This window comes from Aplidium turbinatum, chromosome 3 (assembly GCF_918807975.1).
Source record: "Aplidium turbinatum chromosome 3, kaAplTurb1.1, whole genome shotgun sequence".
NCBI classification, from domain to species: Eukaryota; Metazoa; Chordata; class Ascidiacea; order Aplousobranchia; family Polyclinidae; genus Aplidium; species Aplidium turbinatum.
In genome coordinates, this window is record NC_137474.1 from 26,248,326 (window position 1) to 26,256,822 (window position 8,497).

The following is an 8,497-nucleotide window of genomic DNA, read 5'->3' on the forward strand; positions in this document are numbered from 1 at the left end:
CATTCTACGATTATAATGCTCACTGATGGAATTTATACCAAAGGGAGCTCTTTCATAACGAAAACGTCCAAATGGTGTAATAAAAGTTGTAAGTGATTTACTTTCTTCAGCCAGTTCAATTTGGTGATAACCCTTCCATGCATCAAAAGTAGTGAATAATTTAGCATCATTGACATTAATGGCCTGAACAGTCTCTAGAACACAAGGTGAGCTATAATGCTCGCGTAAACAGTACTTATTCAAATGACGAAAATCAACACAAAGACGCACTTTACCTTTGAAATTGCCATTACTGTCTTTCTTAGGTTCAACCACAATTGGATTCACCCACTCTGTTGGGGTTGTCACAGGTGATATGATGTCTTCTGTCAACAGTTCATCAATTTCTTCTCGGAGTGCTTGTTCATATGCTGTAAATTAGATGGACCTAAGAAATTGTTACTGAAACTTAATTGGTAAAATATTACAGATTTTAAACCATAAACAGACATAACTCAGCAACAACACTACATTTAACATTATAAAAACAAAAAACAAATGTAGGCTTGAAAAGGCTTGAAAAGGGCTATATGACTAGCCGAAAACGTTCGCTTTTTGTTTTTGTTTTTATAATGTTAAATGTAGTGTTGTTGCTGAGTTATGTCTGTTTATGGTTTAAAAGAGTTACCTCTCTACCCAAATTGTATTACAGATTTATCCGAGAAAAATGAGTACAAAACAAACATCTATGTTGAGTTTTTTTGGAAATGGCCGTGGGCCAACAGTATTTGAAATATCTGATGTCGCAAACGAGGGGTCTACATCTACAACCTCAAAAAAAAGGAAGGCTTCTTTCATTTGCCATTATAAGTCGTCCTATGTAGGCTAAAGTACGGATTCATTTCAACTTGTGATTCCGAAACACCTTATCCGCTCTGTCTAATTTGTAACAGCAAGTTATCAAACGACGCTATGAAGCCCTCAAAACTAATTCGGCACTTGCACACAAAACATCCCGAACTAAAAGGTAAACCTTTGGACTTTTTTGAAAGAAGAAAAAGTGATCACGAAGCTGAAAAACGATTACTAAGGACAGGTTTATCAACAAAGCCAAATGCACTAAGAGCATCGTACTTGGTGTCTCACCGCATCGCTAAGACTAATAAACCATTTACTATCGGAGAAGAATTGATTTTACCAGCGTGTAGTGATATTTGCCGTGAAGTTTTAGGAGAATCGGCAGCTAAAAAGATAGCGCAGGTTTCGCTTTCTGCGCGCACTGTTGCGAGACGTATTGAGGACATGGCGATAGACATTGAAGCTCAACTGTTAGAGCGGTTGGTGAAGTCACCATGGTTTGCGATTCAGTGTGATGAATCTACTGATATCGAAAACAAAGCTGTGCTGCTAGTTTTTGTTCGATATCTTTATGAAGAGGATGTTCATGAGGACATGTTATGTGCTTTGTATTTGCCAAAAAAAACCACAGCCTCCGAACTGTGGAAGGCTCTGAATGAATATTTCATAGGGAAACTAAACTGGTCTTTTTGTGTCGGTCTGTGTACGGATGGGGCTGCAGCCATGATTGGTCGTCTGTCTGGTTTGACTGTTCGAATTAAGGAGGTCGCACCAGAGTGCGAGGCCACTCATTGTTTCATTCACAGAGAAATGCTGGCTAGCCGAAAAATATCATCCGAGCTTCATAGTGTATTCAATGATGTAGTAAAAATGATCAACCTTATAAAAGCGCATGCACTGAACACTTGGCTGTTTGAGCAGATATGTGAGGACATGGATGCCGAGCACAAATGCCTTCTGTTGTACACAGAAGTAAGGTGGCTCACCAGAGGAAAATCACTGAACAGAGTTTTTGAACTAAGTGAGCCACTGCAAAGGTTTCTTTTGGAGAAAAATTCAGATCTTGCTAGCAAATTTATTGATGAAAAATGGGTTCTCAAACTTGCCTACTTGTGTGACATATTCAATCTGCTCAATGCACTAAATCTTTCACTTCAGGGCAAAATGACAACTGTATTCAAGTTGGCAGATAAAGTGGCTGCGTTTACAGAAAAACTAAAATTGTGGGAGCAGCGCGTAAACAAAGGGGTTTTTGACATGTTTCAAACATTAGCAGAGACTTTGAAAGACAGTGAGCCTGAGCAAGAGTTCTCCGAACTTGTGAGCAGACACTTGCGTACTCTTTTAATAGAATTCAAGCGCTATTTTCCAAGCGCTAAAGACCCTCGAAATGCAAAGGATTGGATCCGTAATCCATTTATTTTCAAACCTGGTGAATCGACCTTACCTGTTCGACAACAGGACCAGCTCCTGGATATTGCTAATGACGGTAGCTTGAAAGTTATTTTTCATCCCGCACAGCAAACAATGTTGGTTGATCGGTGGCCAACGGTCGCGAACGTCGCGGTTGGCTTTTCGTCGCAAAACAACCATTTGCCAACTAACATTATTTCTTTAACTGAACAAAGAATCACTAAAAAAGTGTAAATCATGTTTTAATTTGGTGATATAAACCACGTAAAATATTTTTTTCACCAAATATATATTGTGTACAACTTGGTTGTTGACACAACGTTAAGACAATGGTGGGCCAACGTCGCATTTGTCGTCGTGGGCATTCGGTTGAAAACCAACCTTCAGCCACCGATTGTTTATTTTTATATTCCCGGTGAAATAATCTTACATAATGCAAAGTACCCATTACACTTCTGTGCACTGAAGCTTTTACAAATTTTTTTTCAACAAACGTCAATATAATAAATAGGTTCAGTGGCGGCTCGTCTATAGAAACTGCAGAACTGCAGCACCCCCTGCACATTTCAGAATTTATTTTTTTTATTAATTTTATGTTTTTTTTAATTTTCTCTATACAGTAGATCCTACGGACTAGAAGTTTCATAATTTCTGAATTTCAAAAATTATTATGATTTTTCAAGTTTTATATTTGGAAGCTCTGAACTGCAAGCTCTGCAGTTGCGATCTCATAAAAGAAGAAACTAACAGGAATGGTGACGTCATAATTTGGCTGAGGTTGCTTTAAAACTGCACAATTCCGAACTGCAAATTTTGCAGTTACCTGTCAGGCTAGCTATTGTTGCAAGTACACTTCATCGTTTTCAAGCACAATGTTAGGTGGCTGCGATTGATGCTGTTACATTGTTAGACTAATGTGCTTTGCTTTCTGCACTAAAAGATAAAGCTAAGACTAGGTTATCATTATCGTTCTTACTTAATTAAATTTAAGCTAGGTTCATTGTTTATTTGTGATAATAAGTTAAGGTCAAAAATCTAGGGGTGTAACTGTAAGAACAACGCAACTTCTTAATTGGCTAGATTTTTTATCAGCATTTTGCTGAGCAGGGTCTGCCATATTTACATTAATTCCACATCGCATTGTTATTTTTAGGTTGTGTGTTGATGGTTTATAAGTGCTAGTCTACTTGTGCAGCAAGTTGTAGACTGGTAGAAGGATAGGTTATGACATGGGAGGCTGCAACGTGGTGCTGTCAATGTGAACTTTCATATACGAACAGTTAATAAAGTTCATGAACATTTGGAACCCTTAAAATTCTGCCTTGATGAAATACAGTCTACATCAACCACTGATCATACCATTTCAGAAGCAACAGGTATTTTGCATTAACTTACCAACGAAAAATTGCTCTGTTGGTTGCAGCTGTTTCATTAAATATGCCTCATGTTGAAGTGATTTTCAACCAAATGCAATCTCGAGATATTGATGTGTTGAAAGTACATGAATATATAAGCAATTTCAAAAGTGCAATTTCTGTGATAAGAAACTCAAAAGTACTGTGAGAATTCTTCAAAAACACTTATGGCTGAAGCGAAGGAGGTGTGTGACTGCATATGCGTTGACATAATGGCTAGATATTCCTTCACCAAACAATTAGTAGCTGCAAAATTGTTCAACAAGAGAAGCTTCAATAGCTTTAAGAATAAACTGCCCATACATGAGGTGGCAGTAACTGTTGAAGCATATCCCATCATCATCATAGAAAAAGAAAAGTTTGAAACTGAACTTGCAGTATTCTGCAGCAGGTCGGACATGCATGAATATTCCGCGTTATTTGAATTGTTGACATTTATTCAGAAAAGTAATTTAAATGATACTCTCAGTGAAATTTCCAAACTGGTAAAATTCCCCCTGACCATTCCTATGACCACAGCAGAGCCTGAACGCTGCTTTTCAACATTAAAAAGAATCAAAACTTTTCTGAGGAGTACCATCAATCAAGAAAGACTCTAATCACTAAATGCTCTTGCCGTCATTTCAACGGAGGAAAATGTTTTCATCTTCCAGACATTAAAGACAAAGTCACTTACCTTTTTGCTCAAAAGAAAACAAGAAGAATGAATTTTGTCTATAAATAAGCTTGGTTCCAGTTGATATGGAGCAGTTTATTTGTAAGTAACTTATGTTTTGTAGTTTATCCCACTGTTTACCTAAGTTGTATCCACCCTAGTAGTAGTTATAGCGCATGTGCAGCATCCACTGTAGGAAGTTTGTGTCTTTTGTTTATTTGTTATTCATAGTAATGAAATAACCCATCATAATAAAATTTGTCAGACAATCCACAAGAAATCTTGTATTTCAGCAAAAGAAAAAGTTTGCTGGATCATCCATGGCCTTGACTGAGCAACTCACTACTTAGCGGAGAGTTCAACTCGTCAATGATGCAAAACACCAATTTGGGAAAAGAAATGTCTGGACAATCAATGGCAACAGTTTTGTATTTATTTATTCACAGGCACACATAATCAAATCTTCAGAAGACATCCTAAAGTTAAGTATGTACTGATTAATTAATCTTTTAATGTTTCGGGTTAGGCCTATTAATAGCCTATCTAATTTGTTAAAACTGGTAACTATTTACAAAACAGTGCTTATATATGATACTGCAAATAATTTTAACCAATGTATATTGTATAGGCTAGATTGTCACTCTCATGTTGGACATTTCCTTGTTACTTGTAAATTAGGAGAAAAAGTCTGCTTTGAATTCATCGTATTTTTTGCCCCAACAATGATAGTTGTAGCAAGATCCTGATATCAATTGAGCAATTGTGTTCAAACTGGAAAATGGTGTTTTCGTGTTTAAATTTTACAACAATTTACTACCAGATTGCTTCTCCAACCGTTTTAAATATGTCAAAGAGGTTCACAGCCTGTGTACAAGAAACCATGATAATGATTCTCTAAACATTCCATACTTCTCAAAAACGCTTGTAACTCAGCATTCAATAGAATTCACAGGTGCAAAAACATGGAACGAATTTCCTTCTTCAAGTAGAAAGAGCGATACAAAGTCACTTTTTGTCCACAAACTAAAGCAATGTTCATTTAAGCAAACAAAACGGATACACAATAGAAAGACAACGTAGAAAGGCTGTTTTTGCATTCTTATGAAGATTCCAGTTGCAATCCGAAAAACTTTACAAAAGATTAGACCTACCTAACAATAATGTTGACTGCTTGTGCTGTACTTTTATGTTTGTAGATATTAACAGCAAACGCAACACTCCATAACTAACACGACACCAAAGGAGATGAGAGCTTCATCAACACTATCAGGACATCATCATCTACCAGCTCATCCATTCCATCACCCACCAGGACAAGAAACAATAACTTAAACTGGATCTCAAACCTCAATCGTTGTAGGCTACTGTGCGGTGTGCAGTTTGACCATAGGAAGAGCTCAACATCTGCTCTCCTGAGCCATATGGAAACGGGCTTTTGCCTGAGGATGGGTTTCTTTCATGTCCGGTTTTCTTTCTCCATCTTATTATTATTATGATTACTGCTGAGTGCTCATCCACATCAATATTGGAACTGACAAATTCAATCCACAACACTTTTCATTAGGATGTCATTCATTACTACATTTGTGCTTGTTTATGTTTTATTGTTTACTGTTTGTTTTTTGGGTTTTGTGGCCGTGCTAACTAGACATAGCCTACTACATGATTTTCTATTCAGGCACGTTTTAAACATTTCAAGGTTTTGCCACCTTTTTCCATTCATTAACGTGCTGGTAGGCCTATAGGCTATCGACAATTGTAGTTAGTAGTATCTTTTTGGTGTCGGATGCGTTAATGACAAAAAATAAAATGATTTACTGATATTCATGTTATGAGCAAAATGTTCTCATCTATTACTTCAGATTTCCTATTTTGCACCAACCTTTAAGAAAAAGCAATTTTTTTATTTCAAAGTTCTAAAAGTCCACATTTTTAACTGCTCAAAATTTTTATTTTTTGTCCTGAAAACACCAGGAATGGCATTTTAGAGCATATAAAAGTGCAAAATTTTCTGGGGAAGCATGCCCCCAGACCCCCCTAGGAGGCTCGCGCCCTCGGCGCTCGTCTGTTCCTGTTGCATTGTGATGTCATACTTTCCATCTCAATTTGCAGCACCCCCACCACCAAAGGCCACGAGCCGCCACTGAATAGGTTGTTAACATAACGTTAAACCAACGAAGAGCCAACGTCGCGTACGTTACCGTGGGCATTCGGTTGTCAGCCAACCTTTTGAGAATAAATCCTAATTTTGGTGTTTCTGGCAAACGAATTAAGAAGTATGGTGAGTGTGTATTATAATTCTGTAAAATGAAGAATTTTTAAAGCTTTATTTCAACAAAAATTTAATATGGATAATGGTTGTTGACGCGACGTTGAGCCAATGGTGGGCCCCACCTAGCGCGTTCGTCGCCGTGGGCATTCGGTTGTGAACCAACCTTTCTACAACAAATATCATTTTTCGTATTCACAACAAAATAATTCTTACTATTGGCCAGTATGTGTAACAATTTGACGAAATTAAAGTGAGCGAAGGTTTATTCCAACAAAAACGCTATATAAAAAATAGTTTGTTGACGCGACGTTGAGCCAATGGTGGGCCCTACAGCGCGTTCGTCACCGTGGGCATTCGGTTGTCAGCCAACCTTTTGAGAATAAATCTTAATTTTGGTATTTCTGGCAAACGAATTAAGAATTATGGTAAGTATGCATTATAATTCTGTGAAATAAAGAATTTTAAAGCTTTATTTCAACAAAAATTTAATATGAATGATAGTTGTTGACGCGACGTTGAGCCAATGGTGGGCCCCACAGCGCGTTCTTCGCCATGAGCATTGAACGGTTGTCAGTCAACTTTTTGAGAATAAATTCTAATTTTGGTGTTTCTGGCAAACGAATTAAGAATTATGTCAAGTATGTATTATAATTCTGTGAAATAAAGAATTTTAAAGCTTTATTTCAACAAAAATTTAATATGAATGATAGTTGTTGACGCGACGTTGAGCCAATGGTGGGCCCCACAGCGCGTTCGTCGCCGTGGGCATTCGGTTGTGAACCAACCTTTCTACAACAAATATCATTTTTTGTATTTACAACAAAATAATTCTAACTATTGGCCAGTATGTGTTACAATTTGACGAAATTAAAGTGAACGAAGGTTTATGGTAACAAAAACGCTATATAAAAAGTAGTTTGTTGACGCGACGTTTAGCCAATGGTGGGCCCTACAGCGCGTTCGTCACCGTGGGCATTCGGTTGTCAGCCAACCTTTTGAGAATAAATCTTAATTTTGGTATTTCTGGCAAACGAATTAAGAATTATGGTAAGTATGCATTATAATTCTGTGAAATAAAGAATTTTAAAGCTTTATTTCAACAAAAATTTAATATGAATGATAGTTGTTGACGCGACGTTGAGCCAATGGTGGGCCCCACAGCGCGTTCTTCGCCATGAGCATTGAACGGTTGTCAGTCAACTTTTTGAGAATAAATTCTAATTTTGGTGTTTCTGGCAAACGAATTAAGAATTATGTCAAGTATGTATTATAATTCTGTAAAATAAAGAATTTTAAAGCTTTATTTCAACAAAAATTTAATATGAATGATAGTTGTTGATGCGACGTTGAGCCAATGGTGGGCCCCACAGCGCGTTCGTTGCCGTGGGCATTCGGTTGTGAACCAACCTTTCTACAACAAATATCATTTTTTGTATTTACAACAAAATAATTCTAACTATTGGCCATGGCCAGTATGTGTTACAATTTGACGAAATTAGAGTGAACGAAGGTTTATTGCAACAAAAACGCTATATAAAAAGTAGTTTGTTGACGCGACGTTTAGCTAATGGTGGGCCCCACAGCGCGTTCGTCGCCGTGGGCATTCGGTTGTGCACCAACCTTTTGCCAACAAATCTTAATGCGTATGCAATTGAATCAAATAGTTTTCAATTAAAGAAAACAAAAGTCTCAAGAAACAAAATGTTACAATCACTCCTATATTAAATACTTTATTTCATTGAGAGGTAGCATCATATTCACATGGCATGCTTTATTTTTTGCGGCTAGTCGTAGTGCTATAGTACGTAGCCTATAAAGTAAACGATTGTTTACAATAGGAAAGCTTTTTTGGAAGCGCAATCCTGATAGTTTTGCGTTTGGTACCCGGGGAAGCTTTGATCGAAA

At 37.2% G+C, this 8,497-nt stretch overlaps 1 long non-coding RNA gene and 1 pseudogene across 2 annotated transcripts; both read left to right on the plus strand.

Annotated features, from left to right (window-relative positions):
• Positions 1-951: 951 nt before the first annotated feature.
• Positions 952-2,484, plus strand: LOC145766663 (SCAN domain-containing protein 3 pseudogene; annotated as a pseudogene).
• Positions 2,485-3,090: 606 nt separating this feature from the next.
• On the plus strand, positions 3,091-6,042 carry LOC145767336 (uncharacterized). Of its 2 annotated transcripts, XR_014288766.1 has the most exons (4): positions 3,091-3,626; positions 4,319-4,422; positions 4,614-4,806; positions 5,517-6,042. It is a non-coding gene; the product is annotated as an uncharacterized LOC145767336 (long non-coding RNA). The 2 variants fall into 2 exon arrangements; XR_014288765.1 differs by having other exon boundaries at positions 3,091-4,422.
• The last annotated feature ends 2,455 nt before the right edge of the window (positions 6,043-8,497 follow it).